This window comes from Lissotriton vulgaris, chromosome 4_1 (assembly GCF_964263255.1).
Source record: "Lissotriton vulgaris chromosome 4_1, aLisVul1.2, whole genome shotgun sequence".
Lineage (NCBI taxonomy): Eukaryota > Metazoa > Chordata > Amphibia > Caudata > Salamandridae > Lissotriton > Lissotriton vulgaris.
This window is the reverse complement of record NC_141691.1, coordinates 1,863,587,215-1,863,602,737: the sequence shown is the minus strand read 5'-3', so window position 1 is coordinate 1,863,602,737 and position 15,523 is coordinate 1,863,587,215.

The following is a 15,523-nucleotide window of genomic DNA, read 5'->3' as shown; positions in this document are numbered from 1 at the left end:
TGCTTCCCACCTCCTAACACAGACCCGAAACGTCTAACGTTGGGTAACGCGCTGAATAGCCCAAACAATACACGGTCATTCTCTATGTCACACGTGTACTGTTTGGCCTATTGTCTCTCTCTCTCTCTCTCTCTCTCTCTCTCTCTCTCTCTCTCTCTCTCTCTCTCTCTCTCACACTCACTCTTCCACCCCTCCACACTTTCCCTCTTCCTAGCAACTGGCACCTAATTGGCGAACCTGGTGCATCTCCTGATTGGCCCCAAATACCACAAGTATTTGCGCAAATCTGTCCTAAATAAAATTGTATTGGTACCACGTTACTACCTCTCCTTTTCTACTAAAATATGGATGAAATTTAAATTGGCCGATAGGAAAGGGACAGGTAAGACGACTAAGGTTCCCTAAAATTTGACCCACTCTCAGGGAACAATTTGTCAGTGGCTCCTATGATAAAAATGTGTCTGTGGTAATGCGACCATCCCCATTGAAAATTGTCTCCGTACCCCAAGCTGTAAGAAATGATCGAGACACCCCCATCTACCCCAAATGCTCCCAGTTTGGTATCCATCAGATCCCTCCCTCCCCGAGGACAAGTTTAATAATTATTGCAAACCACCCCTCCCGAGTTTTTGTAGTAACAAGGTTGCGAGGATTTATATAGAAAGTTAGAAGGATGTGTGCAAAGTTGAAAATTAGATTGAAAAACGAAAGAACTTGTTGCAGTAAGCATGGTTGAAAATAAGATGTTTTTATGTAATGCAGACTTGTTTAGCCTATGTTCATCCCTCAGAAGGATGCTTATCAGACTATGGTGAATAGCACGTTGTACTTTTTGTAAAATACAAGGCCCGGAAGACCAGCCTAACCTTTCAGGACTTGTACTAGGGAAATGGGCCTCTGCCAGAAGAACTGACATATACTATAATAGACATATGACAAATGAACGTAATCATCATCAAAGCGTCAAAGAATTAGCCAACAAAAGGAAGTTGTAAGGAATCCAGCAAACCCATCATCAATTGTTTATACATAAGCCACAAAGATCTCAAATGTAGCGAGTGCTTACGCTAGTCGCTTGGTGTTGGGAAAGAAAATAGATTCATGTGATTACCTTTTTCTGCAAAATCTCTAAAGACTGTCTTTTCAACACTCATTTAAGGATATCACTGTCGGAGGAGAAAGAGACCGGATGTGGAAGCACGCGGCCTGACTGCGGATTGTGGAACATCAGCAACGGAGGCCAAGGCGAGACCACGGCAGTAAGGAGTCGCAGGACGGGGCACTGTTTCAAACAAAGCTAAGGAAAGGGCTGACCTGAAGCCCCTGCTCTATGATCAACGTATGCCAAATAGCCCCCGCTCTCTGAACATGGTCACGGACTCGCCTGACGCCAAACTCTCCGCCTCCCCCTGATCTGTTCCCGACTTGGCCTTGCTCCATCCCCTCTTCCTCCGATCTACCATAAGGACTGTTCACACCCGCACCTTTCCACCCGAACTCCCAAGTTCCTCCAAATCCTACTGAGCTACCCAGAGAAGAGTACTCCCTACGTCAGAATGGGAGGGAGCTCCGACTAAGTAGACCACGAACTGTGTAAAATCCCAGAATGGTGACCTAGAACTCCACCAAGGGTCGCCCCCGAAGAAAAGATAAACAAAGTCTGTGGCTCTGCCCGCTACCAAGAACCTTGAAGATGATGGAAGCAACAGGAAATGCCCACCACAGAGACTCAAGAAACGAACAGATCTCACAATTCTGGAACAATCGCATTTTTTGCAAATCTATGCTCTGCGCTACAAAAGAAAGTGCATCTGTTCCAAACCGTAACGCATTGCTCCTATGGGGTCTGGCGAATCAAAGCAAAAGGTACCCCCTGCCCGCAGACCTCCAACGACTCAATCCACATGAACATTTCTGTTGCTAGGTAATCCAGGTGCTCGACAGCGCTGACAGAAGACGACAAAGGACAACGAGAACTTTGACATATTTACTGTATCTCCTTTCTCTCCCAATCACCATTTGACTGACTGTGTACTCGCTGTATACAAGAAGGACTTACTTATATGATAACTCACCAGTTCCTATTCTATGATCTGTACCCAACGCCCTCATTGCGTAATTCTAGGCTGATATTGCATTACGATGACTTTTCCTGCAACCACCTTAACAATGAACCCGCTTACTAAATGATGAAATTTTTCAATGCGATGTTTATAAAATAATGTATATGCACAGTTCCTTTGCCTAAATCCCCTCTCCCTTGCTTGTGATTGCTGCATATAGGTGTAGATAGGAAATAGGCCAGCAAGATGTCTTGGAAATGTTAAAGGGAGGACTGTGAAAAATGAATACAATCTTGGTGAACATTATCGGCGCCATCTTGCCCCCCTTTCCAGGCCCATTCGTGCGCGTAAGCGGCAGCCATTTTGAGCACCATGGCCTCCCTGCCCCTCGCTAGTAGCCAGCGCGTCTCTCTCTCTCTCTCAACCTCGCAAGCATTCCCCCGCACGCTGACAACCCCCGCTCTCTCATGCCTTGGGTCATAAACCCCTCTTCAGCACAGCTTCACCACGGAATCCCATCCTGTTCCCAGCGCGACACCTCCCCTCATTCCTTTCATGGCCTCAAACCCTTTTGATGCAAACCCCCTTTTCCTGTGTCCCCGTTTGTCTTCCTCGTTCCCAGGCTGCCACCTGACCCTGCGGATACTGTTTATTACCCGTACAGTAGGAAGCTTCCCCTCCCCATCAAAGATCCCCGAACCGATCAAAGCCCCCACCCCATGAGATCCGATCAAACCCCTTGCATTCCGTGAATCGGCGGAATGCCCTGCTGTGCGGCCACCACCACCTGTTGTGACCGGGGTGGGGAATCCAACTGTAAATGTATGTGGGAACGGGTCTGAAGGGGAGATTCCGAGGATGTCCTTTCAAATGCTAAAATATTACGAGAATGTGTTATGTGCAATAAAGGTTGTAAACTCCAGTATAAGAGGCCAGGCCTCAGAGATGTGGTTAGAGCACCTCGAGACGATACTTGCTGTCTGAATTGATGTGTTCTCCTCCGGAGAGAATAAAATCCTCGTTTCCCGCCTTCCAGTCTCCAGCGCCTGCTTCTTCATTGATTAATATTGGTGGGTCATAGAGGCGATACCGCCGGGCAACATAAAAGGGTCTTTGGTTACCGGTTGTCTTTGGAACCCTTTTTAACAGAACAAACAAAACGATATTGAAGAAAATAAACGTTATGTTTTACATGAATCCTTGAAGCACCTTTGATGATCATTATTGGTGTGCCTCGTTGGGGATGTACCTGCGGTTTCCGCAAACACAACTCTACAGCATTATTCAGTGGTGTGCAGACGGAGAACACCACCCTTTGAGAGCACCCTAAACTTTGACAACCTTGTGTCAACATCTATTTCAATCCAGTTGTGCACCCCCCACACTCTCTTTTGATATACCTTACAGTCCGCCCTCGGCGGGGTAGCACACTTTCAAAATGCAATTCGAAGATATTAGTAGCAGTACAGAAGCCAGAGCACACATTGGCATACTATGAAACTGAAAAAGACAGAATCTACGCGCTGTTTGAGGAAGATATAAGTCCTACCACAAACATTAGAAACAAGGAACAATGTGTGAAGCAACTAATCTACTTGTCTAAAAGACACATCAACCAGAAGCTCCATGCGAGCACTTTACTGCGTTATCACCGGGCACTCAGGATCCCACGCGGACTACGCATTGCATTAAAACCCTCGCTATGCAAAAATTCTAAAAGCTTCCTCGAGAAATGGAACGGGATACTGAACAAATGTAGCCTTGACCTTATATTATTGATTGTTGAGGAACTGGCTGGTATCCTCAAAGAATTGGAGACTGAAATGAAAGAAATACAGGAGGAAGTCAAAAATCTACTAACACCGGAGGAATTAACATCTATACTCGAAGACACTAAAACAATCCTGGACAAATATCAGAAAGAAATACTTGAACGTAAAGTCAGAAAATTCCGCCGGGATACGCTTGACTACAAGCTGGATGAAGTTTATTCATGGGCCGATGTCTACGCCCAAAGACGTCGTAACAAACCACCGACCATGAACACTGATACCTCATCATCTGATTCAGATTCAACTAAAATTCCACCTAAACGTCCCCAACCTTTCAGGCAACCACCTAATAAAGAACAAGCCAGCACATCAAGCACCAATCAATCACAAGATGTACCTGCATCCTCGCATTCTTTTTTAGAGGTTGGCCAAACTCCACCCGAAGACCCAGGCGGAGCAAAAACAAAAGACAGAGACATAAGTCCACCAACCACGAGAAGCACGATCGCCAAAAAGAAACAAGTCTCGTAATCAACATCTCGAAGACAGAAATCAGTGATTATCAAATGAAATTACTGGAAAAGGGCACTTCATTTATCCCAACCACTTCCACTAATCTGTTGGAACTTGAAGTAAGCACCTTCAAATTCACTCGTAAACTTAGACTTAGACACTTCTTCGATAATGTTTTACTTCCTTCAACCACCACCAAAGAAGATGAACTTAAAGGATTACGACCACCAAGTACATATTTAGCACCAACCAGTCACAAATGTATAGATTTGTTTGAGACTTTAGTTCGCCAAGATCTCACTAACATCAACTTCAAAACTCCAAGGAAAATTCAGAACTTAACCACCAAAGATCGAGATACACTTAAATCGTTGGCTAACAACCCTCATATCAAAATCACTAAAGCTGATAAAGGCGGTGCGTTAGTTATACTTGACAGCGAGATGTACAGAAACAAACTTAAAGAACATATAGAAGATACCTCAACCTATATGGTACTGAACTGCAACCCCACCAACGAATATCAAGATCTGCTGAAAGAAATCATTCACAGAGCATTCCAAAACGGGGTCATCGAAGAACGCACCAAAAAATATCTGCTCATAGACTGCCCAAAAAGTCCAACGATACACATGAGCCCTAAAATCCACAAAAATCTGATGGATCCGCCATTCAGGCCCATAGTATCCACCAAGCAGTCCATACATGAGAAGACTGGAAAATTCATTGATAAATATCTGCAACCTCTAGTGATTCAATCAGACAGCTACATTAAAGACACTACTGATTTTCTGCTGAAACTTTCCAAAATACCTAATCCTAACAATGAATCGTACGTTTTATGTACAGCTGATGTGAGTGCCTTGTACACCTCTATACCACATTTAGGAGGTATCGAAGCAATTGAACAAGTCTTACTCAACAGCGGAATCGATGTGAAAATGCAAACATTTTTGATCGAATTGATGATTTTCACACTATATCACTCTTATTTCACAGTTGACGATCGATGGTTTCTACAACTCTCAGGGATGGCCATGGGGAATTGTGCTGCCCCGTCATACGCGAATACATATATGGAAAATTTCGAAAGGAATCACATATACACCAACCCGAACTTTCAGAATCATTCTAAATTGTACGTACGGTACATTGACGACCTATTCTTTCTATGGTCAGACACCAAGGAAACTTTACATGACCTCATGACTGAAATCAATGACAAAGATCCACGTATCAAATTAACATGGCTCATTAGCGATACTGACATCGCATTCCTGGATGTACACATAAAGAACACCCCACAAGGACTGGTCACCGACCTTTACAGAAAAAGTACTGATCGCAACAACTCTTTACATTATGCTAGTTTTCATCAAGGCTCCCTTAAAAAACACCTCCCATTTTCTCAGATGCTACGTGTCAGACGCATAGTGTCTGATGAACTTTTGGTTGAAGACCGCATCACAGAAATGCAAAATAGGTTCCTTGAACGAGGCTACCCTGACAACGTTCTGCAACAAGCACGTGCTCGTGTCACCAACATATCGAGAGCAGAAAGTATGATAAAAACTCAAAAGAATCCAGATCAACGTATGGTTCTTGTTTCCAAATATTCAACTGCAAGTCCCAAATACAAAAAAATCATATGGAAACACTGGCCTATTCTACAAAATGAACCCGATTTCCAGGGTATTTTTGCGAAACCCCCAATATTCGCACACACCAGAAGCAACAACATAAAAGAAATTCTTGCAAAATCAACAGAGTCACCTAAACATCACCGGGGCACCCAACCGTGCCTGAACTGCAGTCATTGCAACAACGTAATAAAAGGAAATACCATACAGCACCCAATGAAAGGACACAATGTGAAACTTCGGGTTGACGCAACGTGTGATACTGCCAACGTGATCTATGCATTAAAATGCCCTTGCGGCAAACTATACATAGGCAAGACTGAACGTAAAATGAAAATACGCCTCAACGAGCATAAGTCCAACATCAGACTGAGATCAGAAAAATCAAACATTGCCATGCATTTTATTGATGCTCGCCACACCATCGCCCAAATGAAATTCATCATTCTAGAGATTGTCTCCAAGAGAGAAGGGACTGACAACACCAAGTTTCTATTAAAGAGAGAACTTGAATGGATTTACATGTTACAGACACTTAAGCCGAATGGGCTCAATGACCGCACTGAATTCAGTTGCTTTTTATGATTCGATATTATTCTGAAATGTATATGATTTTTATTGTTCACACATTCGTTCTACCTTGCTTCTGTATCTGTCACCACTATAGCACCATTCCAATATGGCCGCTTCACTTTTCACCACGACCCGCATGTGTAAGTCCATCCTCACTGTTCATTCATTTATTTTCTCGTGTTTTCCTCCGCACGATAGACAACCGGCTGTTACCTGCATGAGCACATGTCTCGGCGCCACCACGTTATTCACCTTGAAGTAAGTGTACGCGCACATGCGGATTCGCGTCTCCTCCGTTTAGAGAAACACGCAACCGGCTTTTCCCGGAGCACTCCCTTACCGGCTTAAATACATTTCAAGCACGCGAACGCTACCTAGCTACCCAAGCCCCATCACCCGGCTTTACACGCTATCCTTTTTTGCATAGTTTTTCTTTATAGATGAATCTCGCCACAATCCCTTCACTCCATTAGTTGGTGTCCGTTTTTTAACTTGTGTTTTGCACCAAGAGCACTTGTAGAGTAACCCTATGTTACACTATCACATCACCCCTGACACCACTTTACGTATTCTTCCTCCTCAGCCTGTCCGTGATCAAGGGCTGAACAGCCCGAAATGCATTGGATATAACTGTTCAGGTGTCCAACGATGTTGTCCTCTGATATGCCTTGAATATCAGCAAATAACTAACATGGAACAAACAAAACGATATTGAAGAAAATAAACGTTATGTTTTACATGAATCCTTGAAGCACCTTTGATGATCATTATTGGTGTGCCTCGTTGGGGATGTACCTGCGGTTTCCGCAAACACAACTCTACAGCATTATTCAGTGGTGTGCAGACGGAGAACACCACCCTTTGAGAGCACCCTAAACTTTGACAACCTTGTGTCAACATCTATTTCAATCCAGTTGTGCACCCCCCACACTCTCTTTTGATATACCTTACAGTCCGCCCTCGGCGGGGTAGCACACTTTCAAAATGCAATTCGAAGATATTAGTAGAAGTACAGAAGCCAGAGCACACACATTGGCATACGATGAAACAGAAAAAGACAGAATCTACGCGCTGATTGAGGAAGATATAAGTCCTACCACAAACATTAGAAACAAGGAACAATGTGTGAAGCAACTAATCTACTTGTCTAAAAGACACATCAACCAGAAGCTCCATGCGAGCACTTTACTGCGTTATCACCGGGCACTCAGGATCCCACGCGGACTACGCATTGCATTAAAACCCTCGCTATGCAAAAATTCTAAAAGCTTCCTCGAGAAATGGAACGGGATACTGAACAAATGTAGCCTTGACCTTATATTATTGATTGTTGAGGAACTGGCTGGTATCCTCAAAGAATTGGAGACTGAAATGAAAGAAATACAGGAGGAAGTCAAAAATCTACTAACACCGGAGGAATTAACATCTATACTTGAAGACACTAAAACAATCCTGGACAAATATCAGAAAGAAATACTTGAACGTAAAGTCAGAAAAATCCGCCGGGATACGCTTGACTACAAGCTGGATGAAGTTTATTCATGGGCCGATGTCTACGCCCAAAGACGTCGTAACAAACCACCGACCATGAACACTGATACCTCATCATCTGATTCAGATTCAACTAAAATTCCACCTAAACGTCCCCAACCTTTCAGGCAACCACCTAATAAAGAACAAGCCAGCACATCAAGCACCAATCAATCACAAGATGTACCTGCATCCTCGCATTCTTTTTTAGAGGTTGGCCAAACTCCACCCGAAGACCCAGGCGGAGCAAAAACAAAAGACAGAGACATAAGTCCACCAACCACGAGAAGCACGATCGCCAAAAAGAAACAAGTCTCGTAATCAACATCTCGAAGACAGAAATCAGTGATTATCAAATGAAATTACTGGAAAAGGGCACTTCATTTATCCCAACCACTTCCACTAATCTGTTGGAACTTGAAGTAAGCACCTTCAAATTCACTCGTAAACTTAGACTTAGACACTTCTTCGATAATGTTTTACCTCCTTCAACCACCACCAAAGAAGATGAACTTAAAGGATTACGACCACCAAGTACATATTTAGCACCAACCAGTCACAAATGTATAGATTTGTTTGAGACTTTAGTTCGCCAAGATCTCACTAACATCAACTTCAAAACTCCAAGGAAAATTCAGAACTTAACCACCAAAGATCGAGATACACTTAAATCGTTGGCTAACAACCCTCCTATCAAAATCACTAAAGCTGATAAAGGCGGTGCGTTAGTTATACTTGACAGCGAGATGTACAGAAACAAACTTAAAGAACATATAGAAGATACCTCAACCTATATGGTACTGAACTGCAACCCCACCAACGAATATCAAGATCTGCTGAAAGAAATCATTCACAGAGCATTCCAAAACGGGGTCATCGAAGAACGCACCAAAAAATATCTGCTCATAGACTGCCCAAAAAGTCCAACGATACACATGAGCCCTAAAATCCACAAAAATCTGATGGATCCGCCATTCAGGCCCATAGTATCCACCAAGCAGTCCATACATGAGAAGACTGGAAAATTCATTGATAAATATCTGCAACCTCTAGTGATTCAATCAGACAGCTACATTAAAGACACTACTGATTTTCTGCTGAAACTTTCCAAAATACCTAATCCTAACAATGAATCGTACGTTTTATGTACAGCTGATGTGAGTGCCTTGTACACCTCTATACCACATTTAGGAGGTATCGAAGCAATTGAACAAGTCTTACTCAACAGCGGAATCGATGTGAAAATGCAAACATTTTTGATCGAATTGATGATTTTCACACTATATCACTCTTATTTCACAGTTGACGATCGATGGTTTCTACAACTCTCAGGGATGGCCATGGGGAATTGTGCTGCCCCGTCATACGCGAATACATATATGGAAAATTTCGAAAGGAATCACATATACACCAACCCGAACTTTCAGAATCATTCTAAATTGTACGTACGGTACATTGACGACCTATTCTTTCTATGGTCAGACACCAAGGAAACTTTACATGACCTCATGACTGAAATCAATGACAAAGATCCACGTATCAAATTAACATGGCTCATTAGCGATACTGACATCGCATTCCTGGATGTACACATAAAGAACACCCCACAAGGACTGGTCACCGACCTTTACAGAAAAAGTACTGATCGCAACAACTCTTTACATTATGCTAGTTTTCATCAAGGCTCCCTTAAAAAACACCTCCCATTTTCTCAGATGCTACGTGTCAGACGCATAGTGTCTGATGAACTTTTGGTTGAAGACCGCATCACAGAAATGCAAAATAGGTTCCTTGAACGAGGCTACCCTGACAACGTTCTGCAACAAGCACGTGCTCGTGTCACCAACATATCGAGAGCAGAAAGTATGATAAAAACTCAAAAGAATCCAGATCAACGTATGGTTCTTGTTTCCAAATATTCAACTGCAAGTCCCAAATACAAAAAAATCATATGGAAACACTGGCCTATTCTACAAAATGAACCCGATTTCCAGGGTATTTTTGCGAAACCCCCAATATTCGCACACACCAGAAGCAACAACATAAAAGAAATTCTTGCAAAATCAACAGAGTCACCTAAACATCACCGGGGCACCCAACCGTGCCTGAACTGCAGTCATTGCAACAACGTAATAAAAGGAAATACCATACAGCACCCAATGAAAGGACACAATGTGAAACTTCGGGTTGACGCAACGTGTGATACTGCCAACGTGATCTATGCATTAAAATGCCCTTGCGGCAAACTATACATAGGCAAGACTGAACGTAAAATGAAAATACGCCTCAACGAGCATAAGTCCAACATCAGACTGAGATCAGAAAAATCAAACATTGCCATGCATTTTATTGATGCTCGCCACACCATCGCCCAAATGAAATTCATCATTCTAGAGATTGTCTCCAAGAGAGAAGGGACTGACAACACCAAGTTTCTATTAAAGAGAGAACTTGAATGGATTTACATGTTACAGACACTTAAGCCGAATGGGCTCAATGACCGCACTGAATTCAGTTGCTTTTTATGATTCGATATTATTCTGAAATGTATATGATTTTTATTGTTCACACATTCGTTCTACCTTGCTTCTGTATCTGTCACCACTATAGCACCATTCCAATATGGCCGCTTCACTTTTCACCACGACCCGCATGTGTAAGTCCATCCTCACTGTTCATTCATTTATTTTCTCGTGTTTTCCTCCGCACGATAGACAACCGGCTGTTACCTGCATGAGCACATGTCTCGGCGCCACCACGTTATTCACCTTGAAGTAAGTGTACGCGCACATGCGGATTCGCGTCTCCTCCGTTTAGAGAAACACGCAACCGGCTTTTCCCGGAGCACTCCCTTACCGGCTTAAATACATTTCAAGCACGCGAACGCTACCTAGCTACCCAAGCCCCATCACCCGGCTTTACACGCTAACCTTTTTTGCATAGTTTTTCTTTATAGATGAATCTCGCCACAATCCCTTCACTCCATTAGTTGGTGTCCGTTTTTTAACTTGTGTTTTGCACCAAGAGCACTTGTAGAGTAACCCTATGTTACACTATCACATCACCCCTGACACCACTTTACGTATTCTTCCTCCTCAGCCTGTCCGTGATCAAGGGCTGAACAGCCCGAAATGCATTGGATATAACTGTTCAGGTGTCCAACGATGTTGTCCTCTGATATGCCTTGAATATCAGCAAATAACTAACATGGAACAAACAAAACGATATTGAAGAAAATAAACGTTATGTTTTACATGAATCCTTGAAGCACCTTTGATGATCATTATTGGTGTGCCTCGTTGGGGATGTACCTGCGGTTTCCGCAAACACAACTCTACAGCATTGTGAAGGGGTATGGCACTATCGTGGCACCCCTTACTGAACTCACAGCCAAGAAGCAACCCAGGAGAGTCATCTGGACGGAGGCTTGTCAGCGGGCCTTCGACACTCTGAAACAAGCATTGTGTAACGCTCCCATCTTGAAGGCTCCAGACTTCACGAAGGAATTCATTGTCCAGACAGATGCATCCGACATTGGCATTGGGGCGGTGTTATCGCAACTCAATGAAGAGAGTCTGGATCGACCCGTGGTCTTTCTGTCACGGAGACTGCTTCCCCGGGAACAGAGGTAGAGTACCATTGAACGGGAAGCCTATGAGGTGGTCTGGGCACTGAAGAAGCTGCGACCATACTTGTTTGGTTCACACTTCCTTGTTCAGACAGACCACCGACCCCTTCGCTGGCTCATGCAGATGAAGGGGGAAAGCCCCAAACTGTTGAGGTGGTCTATCTCCCTACAGGGAATAGACTTTCGGGTGGAACACCGACCCGGAGTTGACCACGCCAATGCAGACGGTCTCTCCAGGTATTTCCGCCTTAGTGTTGAGAACTCCCAAGGGGTTGGGTAGCTCTCCCCACTTTCAGCTGGGGGGGACACGTGTTAGACCCGTCTGCTTCTGAGAGTCCCCTCACCACTATGATTTCTTTTGTTCCCCTGTACCTCCCAAAATGTGTCGCTTTTCTTTGTCTACCAGGACCTTTTGTGTGCTGTTTCATGGGGCTGGATGTTCCTTGACGCCCAGTTGTTCACAAGGTTTTTGGCACCTATTTACAAGGCACCTGGCGAAACCTGTGACATTATAGACTGGGATTGGCAACCTCTATGAATGGCCTCAAAATGGTGGCCGTCCTTTTTCCTCATGTGAGTGACTCACCTTGGAGCCTCCATGAACCTTAACCTTTCAAGGTTTTAGCGCCCTTTTACTTGACGCGCATTCCTGACAGGAATTTCTTTATTTCCCTCAGGTACACAAAATGGCTGCTCTAGAACCCCAGTATGGTGGCTGTTAGGGTCCCAAATACCTCTTATAAGTGCCATGTCATTGGCCTAGCCCAAAGAAGGTTCTAGAACCTACTGGCACGAGCCAGCACCTCAGGGCACTGGCTATATAAGGTCCAGTCCCTGGCGGCCATTTTAGATGACCAGAAGACTAAATAGGATAATGATGTTCCAGATCTAGGTGAAGAAGGAGATTCCAGACTTGACACCAGATTGACACCTGCCCTGTTGACCCCTGAGGCGGCTGGTAGTGCAGGCAGTAGAGCAAACAAGGGTCACTGGCGTGGATCCCGACTGGTGTTCCAGTCAGCTGTGTGTGCGGTGACCTCGCGCCTACAGCGCCTGCCCAGCGAGTGCCTCGTCACCCCCAAGAGACTGTGGCCGTTTTCGTGTGCCTTCCCCCCCCCCCCGGTGGTGAATTACGACAGACTCGGGTTGCGAGGCGAGAGCAAGTTCTCCGCGACCGAGAGCGTCTTCTGTGCCTCCTTGTGACAGGCGCCTCCGGCAAGGAGCTCGGACGTCTCCGAGCTCCACCGGCGTAGAGTGCTTCCTGCGCAGTCTGAGGTGAGGTGGTACGCCGGGGCGGGGAAAGGCCGGCCTTCGTTGGGCGGGACTACTGTCTCTGCCCCTCCCCAGTGAATCGGCGGCTGTAGCTGTGGGCGGGAACCATCCCTGTTTGAGGAAGTCGGAGGGAGGTCCGTGGAGCCCTTGAAAACCCGTCGCTGGCGAGAGAAGTGCTGATCCCGACTGAATCGCTTCTCGATTGCAGCCGATGTGAGGTGGGCCCGTTTCTTCAGGTGGGAAGCGGTGATATAAAGGAACTGTGAACCGGCATTTATTTGACTGAGCGCGAAGATTGTGTGACCTCTTCGGCAGCCCCGTTCGTCAGTCTAAAGACTTTGAACTGGTGCCGCCTGAGTGCTAGCAGTGGTAAAGCCCCTAGGCGCGCTTAGACCCCACCGGCAAACAGAGATCTCAACCCAGTGGCAGCCGAGTGTAAATGAAGTGTTCACTGTCTTTCCTTGCCTTTTAGATACACGCGCATAACCCCCGTGTGATTCTTAAAGAGTCCAAACACTCCTTTTGTGCCCAGAGAAGCCTGTGTACATTATTGGTGAAATCGTCATAAACTGTTAGAGTTATCTTTCCAACCTGAAATGTATTTGCAAATGTAGTGTTCCTGAAGTATTTAATTGGTGGCAGCGATACCAGAATGAACCTGTAGATGTTTATTTAACTGAACCAGTATTTATTCTGCTAAACAGAAAGTGATATTTATTCTATTTATTGAAGATATTTATTCCCGATATTTATTCTATTTATTGAAGATATTTATTCCTGATATTTATTCTATTTATTGATGAATAGTAATCCTGAGCTTATTTATTGTATTTATTCCAAAATCGAAACCCAGCAAATTGTGGCCAAAAGAAATGTAAATGTGCTTTACTAATTGATCCCCATTCACAACAGAGAATTTTTACATAAAGGAATCGTATTTTTCTACAACAGTGGAGTGGTGTCCTTCTTTTTGGTGGTTGTACAAGGAGATATTATTGGGTCAAAGCCGGCTTAACACGATAGCCTTCACTTGCCTTGACACTTGAGCCAAGCTAGTGAAAGAAGGGGGTTCCCCAAAGGGTATTTAAAGATGTAGGCAGGCCGTGGGGGGGAGAAAACTGACAAAAGAACAAAAGAAAGCAACCCTGCCTTAGGATATAATGGTCCTAACTAGAGGATCCAAACAATATATAAGGGATGATAGATCTAGGAGCTGGCACTGCACAAGACAAAAACCTAGTTAATCCAAATACACTCAAGAGAGAATATTAGAAATATATGTATTTTTATTTTTTATATTCTTTTGGATGAGATAGCAAAAATGTACAAAAATAGATTTCATTTTTAGATCCACGTCATATTTCTAGAACATTAAAAAAGACATACACTGGTAGGGAAATAGAAAAAGGGTAAAATTCATACTACATTAGGACCTACCCAGTAACAAACCACACCACAGCCACAGTCATACTCTCATGTTCACCATTTTAGTCTACCTATTGTTCTTTCATTCAACTCTCATTCTTCCATTCATTCTAATAGTCCTGGCGTGTGCAACACATAGATGGTCAATTTGTTGCATAGATCAGGATGTTATTCCAGGCAGATGACATAAATACGGGTCCTGATGGAAGTAGGACAAAATGCCGTATTCCTGGAATCACAAGCTATCTCATCCAAAAGAATATAAAAAATAAAAATATATATATTTCTAATATTCTCTCTTGAGTGTATTTGGATTAACTAGGTTTTTGTCTTGTGCAGTGCCAGCTCCTAGATCTATCACCCCTTATATATTGTTTGGATCCTCTAGTTAGGACCATTATATCCTAAGGCAGGGTTGCTTTCTTTTGTTCTTTTGTCACTTGAGCCAAGCTACCCCCTTTGTGCTGGGCTTGCCCATCGCAGGTCCAACAGCACTTCTCTAAGAAGTTGTCGTCTGCTAGGCTTTTGCCTTCACTTGATAATTCATATCCTAAAAATAGGACAGTTAGATGGGCAATTCGTGATTTTTTAAAGTTGAATTTGTAACCCTCTGCTGCGAACCCAAGTATTATGGTGTTCACTCTTTTCAAGTGAGTATCCAGGTCGTCATCTGTGAGATAGATGTCATCGACATAAGATAATGCCTCATCATCATACATTTGTAGTAACTCTGTTACTCTTGCTGAGAATAATCCTGGGATATTCTTGAATCCCTGTGGGAGTCGACAGAAATTTTCTGTGACCCGGTTATTGAGAAAGCGGTTAAATACCTGCTTACCGGTGCAATATTTTGACAAAAGAACCCATTAGAAATGTCTAATGTTGTTTTGTATTTTTTGCGAACTATGTTATTCATTAGTGCCGCACTGTGCGAATTTTGTACCGCAAATGTTTTGCAACATGAGTTAAGGTGTCTGTAGTCCAAGACTAGACAATATGAATCGTCTGGTTTGGAGACAGGAAACAAAGGATTGTTCTTTTGAGAGGTGCATGTTTCAATCACCCCTTGGTATTCAGGTTGATCTAAGATCTCCCTGACCTGTTTTT